The sequence below is a fragment of the Trachymyrmex septentrionalis genome, unplaced genomic scaffold (assembly GCF_001594115.1).
Source record: "Trachymyrmex septentrionalis isolate Tsep2-gDNA-1 unplaced genomic scaffold, Tsep1.0 scaffold9, whole genome shotgun sequence".
Classification (NCBI taxonomy): domain Eukaryota; kingdom Metazoa; phylum Arthropoda; class Insecta; order Hymenoptera; family Formicidae; genus Trachymyrmex; species Trachymyrmex septentrionalis.
In genome coordinates, this window is record NW_017306091.1 from 4,193,556 (window position 1) to 4,198,597 (window position 5,042).

The window sequence follows — 5,042 nt, forward strand, 5'->3', positions numbered from 1 at the left end:
AGTGCCAGGCTCATGTAGAATCCAGTCAAGGTAACGGTGGCGATTATCGTAAGAATTTACGTCGATGCTATCCACGGCTGATCCATGATGGTACAAGGCGAGGTCGTCACGAAAATGGAGAGTAGGACAGCGACCATTAATTTGTAAACACTCTCGCAAGGATAATTAATGATTCAATTTGTATTATTTGTAACTTTCGAGAGAAGAAGAGAACAATTGACAAAAGAAAATTAAGGGAAATTATTTATCTTGTAAGTAACTACGACAGTACTGACAACTGCTAATAATCATCAACTGCAAAGAAATTGATGATCATTAACATCATTTTTTCGATACAAAAAACATGATTCGCATCAGATGAAATAATTTGACATACAAATCATGTGAGACGTGAATCGCTACACAAAATTTGAAAATTCAATTTACAATACTTCTACGTAAACATAAAAATTGTTTCAACTTCGAATAGCATAATATTAAAATATTGGAAAATTTGTAAGATCTAATTGGCAAATTAGAAAATTGTTTATCTCTCTTTTTTCTACGATTTTTGCAAACATGAGTAATTCTCCAGTATTCTCTATAGAAAAATACAAGAAACATTTTTTTCACAAAATTCCTAACTTCCTTTGATATTCATTTGTTTCAATTTAATGTTTTTGATTTTTCAGAGTTTCCTTAATTTGCTCGCAACGATCCTACACTGAGAAAGAAATTTATTAAACTTTATTAAATTTTTTTTTAATAGTTCTAGCGGAATATTTACTTACGGTAAATAAATATTTAGATAAATGAAAAAAATGATAGTTAAATCAAACTAATGGTTCTTGTATCTAATATATACGTTTATATTTAGTAAACATTCCGCTATATAGGACTATTGAAAGAAATATTAAAATTCAGTAATTTTTTTCAGTGTACAAAAAACGACGTATGAACGATATTTTGGATGTAATTCGCGATATTAAAATACAGGAAATGTTAAATTAAACTCGCACACCGATTTTCTCTGGAAATCGGAAATTGAATTAAGGGACTATATGCTAGTAATATGAGAAATTCCTATTACGAACAACGCTTTGTTCCGGTTGAAATTACTTGGAAGTAAATTAGATTAAACGATGATAACTAGATACGTGCACACATTCGCAGTGAATATAGACTTGAGAATTTGCAAATTTGATAGGAATTCGCAAGCTGCAGAATTTTATATCTTTTCCGCAATCGAATATTTCAAGCCCGACAAGGCAGAGATTACTTTAAACGATTTTTTTAGAAGAAATAATTTAAAGGAAATTATCTGGAGGAAAAATTTTTGCAAGCGCGTTACATTAAATTTTTAATAATACCACACAGTTACTTGTCTGCGAACATTAAATTTATAGAGAGTTTATATCGATAGAAATGAAAGCTGAGATGCCATTAGAAGCGAGATACGTATGAAAAAGTCTCCAGCTCTAAGGGCGGCAGTTTCGCCTAGAGAATTGAAAGGCAAGGTTCGACTCGTTAATTATCGTGACACATTGCAATAAAGGATGAGAAATTGCGATTAGATTTGGCACAGCCGCGGGACAGCCCACACATTACATCTGTCTACGACGGGCAAAGCCCTCTCTACATTCGTCTCAACGAGCAGGTACCACTTGACGAGAATTCCGAGAGCTTGCATCGGAACTACGTGAGGAAGGTACGACTCCATGACATCACAAACTGAATGACCGTTACGTTCGAGTAACCTAACCGATGCGAACGACACTCGCTGCTCCGAACGTGATTCATCGTGATATGAATAATGGGAATAAAAAGCAGACGAAGACAAAGATGAAGAAATATGAAGAATCGAATTGCCATCTATTCTAGACCAATGGACCCGTCGAACTCGACCAAGGATTAAAGAGATGTCGTGTTAAATCCGTCCTATCTCGGACGGGCGAATAGCGCGCACAGTGCTCGCGGCAACGCGACTAAAAGCGTGAGTAGCCGTGTACCGATCGCGAGACGTGCGACGTGTCGTTACGGTTTTAGCGGTGAGAACAGCTGTGAGGGAAAGAGAGTAATCTTCACGGGAGAGTAATACGGGTGTACGAGGACGAGAGAGAGAGAGAGAGAGAGAGAGAGATAGTGGATGAACGAATGAGAGGTGGATCGAGGGAGCGAGCGAATCGGCGGGTGTATATTAACAAACCGCGGGAAAAGACACCAAAAATAATTCCCGCGCGCGAAGAAATAAATCCATGGATACCACGGGATGCGCGCAGGGCAAGAAGAGGTGCGCCTGTACCGTAGGCAGGGTGGTGCCTAAAAGAAGGTTGACCGGGTGGGTTCTGGGTAGTAAGCTGAATTAGTAAACCGCCATCGGAAGCGAGAGAGCGGGTGTGTATTATAAGAGGCGCGACGAGACGATCGCCGCGGGTAGTCGCAAAAGTGCCGCGGGCTTGGTTTTCTATCGGTGTCGCGGTTTCTTCTTAGGATAAAGAAACACACACAGAGAGAGAGAGAGAGAGAGGGAGCAGGCGTCCTTCGGGAAAGCAACCGCGAAGATGGCAAATACGCTGATGATATCCGAAAACTCCGCATTCGCGGAAATCGCGAAGATCACGATATCGCTGATGACGAGATGGGAGGATGATATCGACAACCCGGTACGCGAAGGACGACGACGATGGTACCGCGAGAGAGCGGGGAACCGCGAGACCGCGACGTGCCGAGACGGCGATGATGATGATGATGATGATGATGATGATGAAGAAGAAGAAGCAAACGGGCAGCTGCTCAGCAGCAGCAGCGGGCAAGACTTACCTCTGCTGTTTTTAGAACTCCACTCCCAGAACTGGCGCGGGCCGAGCCGAGCCAAAACCAAAATACCACCGTTATAGTAGCGCGCCCCTTTTCCCGGTGGGGTGGAGGGACGCGGCGTAAAGAAGAGATGGAGAGATTGCGGGTGTGTGCGTATGTGTGTGTGCACGAGTGATCGAGTGTGTGCGCATAAGAGCGACCCACCTCTCTTCCGACGATATCCAACCAACAGCGCGAACCTCGACGAGAGCAACGACGACGACGGAGATGACGGCTAACCTAACGGACGAACAAGACGATCGCGAATATGACGACGAAGACGAAGACGAAGAAGACGAAGACGGCGACCGCCGACGATGGCGGCGACCATGAAGACGCACCGCGACCATGAGAAGACACGAGGATGGCATCCCAAGCTGCGCCATTATGGCGGTCCCCTCCCTCGTCGTCGTTCGAAAAGACCGAGGATTGAAATCAGTGTAATCTCGGTGAGTCCGTCTTTCGATGTCACAGATACAGGAAAATGTACCTTAAGAAAATATTCGTACAACTAATAATAAATTGTTCCGCATCGAATAACGGCGTACGCACGATTACTGCGATAAGCGCGCGAGAGATGTATATACTTACTCACGAGTTTAGCGAGATACGGATTTGAAAATAATTTTGTTAGATTTCAAAATAATAATGCAGGAAACTCAAGTATGAAAAGCAATAAGTTTTAACATTCTAGCAACTTAGCTCGAGTGTCCTACATAATTATTATCGTAGTCCAATTATTTTCAGATCTGTATCTAACAAAACTTTTAGATACACCTCAGCAAAATGGCTCCTTAATAAAAATCAAGTTCACGCGTTTATAAAGTTATTATATTGTACAATACAATATTTACACTAAAGTGGATCCTGCAAATTGTCCGAATTGAATCTGCGACAATAAAAACAAGCTCTAAGAGATAATTGTAAACAAGTAAAGAATTCATAGACACAATTTGTAAGGTCTACTTCTAGATCTACTACTACGTAAAACGATCCTTACTTATTTCTGCAGCTTCTCCCTACTACGACAAATGGACACACGTATGTCCTCGTGTATCTACAGCATCGAAATTTCAACTCATCGACATTGCACTGATTTCATTCCATAATAAACTTGAAAACGACGCAGAACTATAGCCTGGCAAGCGCAGTTATCGACAATCAAATTGTTATATATCGTAAGGCTTTGCAGAACCACAATCGTTGAACCCTAATTCTTCAATTATTCCCAGTATGTACGGCGCAACTTTCTCGAGGTAAGGAAAAATATTTGCGCTGTGTTTTCGCGGTATGCAAAGTGCAATATTTCACGAAGGATCCACGAAGGGAGGATCAGCGATTCGAAACTCCCGCGATATTTAATCGCGGCCTCAAGAGAATCAACGGGGAGTGTTCCGAGTTGTTTGATCAGGTGCTGCGCGGAATTCCGGCGTTTGCGGCGAATTTTCTTCAACGTCGTATCGGGTGTAGATGCAATCTTCGTCTGGTGCAATTCCGATTAAAATTCTAGAGTCGCATGTAAGCGAAGCGATGCTAATGTGAAAGGTAGCGTAAGATAATTTGTATTTTGCACGAAATTAGAATTGTAGTTGTAAAGCTAACAGCTTTCACATATCCAGAGAAAAAGAAATGCGGGAAAGGCGTGTGCTTACGCTGGAGATCGTTTCAAGGAAAGAAAACTGCGAGGAAATGTATAATAGCGAGCATTTTAACGACATGACGCAAAAATGACGTCATGTCGTGCGTTAACCGAAACGACATTGGTCTCTGCGTCGATTAATGCGTATCTATAGAGATATTAAGAGGTATAATCAAAGTATAGAGAGAGAGAGAGAGAGAGAGAGAGAGAGAGAGAGAGAGAGAGAGAGAGAAGGAAAGTCCCGCTAAGATCATATAAATCTGGTCCATTAGATCCTATATCGGAATATATAAATTTTTGATCAATATAATCTGGAATATAATTGATGCCGTTCAACAGAATTTATATTTAATCATCACCGTGAATCATTAATTTCTCATGAAAAAAATCACAGACGAAAGTTCAAGAAGCCTGCCTACGTCTACGATACAATCACTGTGACATTTAGATATTCCAATCGTTACTGGATGTCACATCGGCTACAAAACTCCTCTGAGATCTACTTTTCCTTAATACAAATCTCGTAAGAGATCAACATTCGTTACAGTCTTTTAATATATTTGTATAT

General features: G+C 41.0%; 1 protein-coding gene and 1 long non-coding RNA gene across 7 annotated transcripts in view; one reads left to right on the forward strand and one right to left on the reverse strand.

Annotated features, from left to right (window-relative positions):
* Positions 1–5,042, reverse strand: part of LOC108755853 (myocyte-specific enhancer factor 2) — an 83,706-nt gene that overhangs the window by 48,228 nt on the left and 30,436 nt on the right. The window contains exon 1 of one of the 6 annotated variants that reach the window (XM_018499188.1): positions 2,800–2,848. The exons of the other annotated variants lie outside the window; for them this stretch is intronic. The gene's annotated coding sequence lies outside the window, so the exon portion shown is untranslated. Of the gene's footprint in view, positions 1–2,799; positions 2,849–5,042 lie in introns of those variants that run through there. 6 annotated transcript variants of the gene reach the window in all.
* On the forward strand, positions 3,212–4,380 carry LOC108755855. Its single transcript, XR_001939792.1, has 2 exons — positions 3,212–3,284; positions 3,848–4,380. It is a non-coding gene; the product is annotated as an uncharacterized LOC108755855 (long non-coding RNA).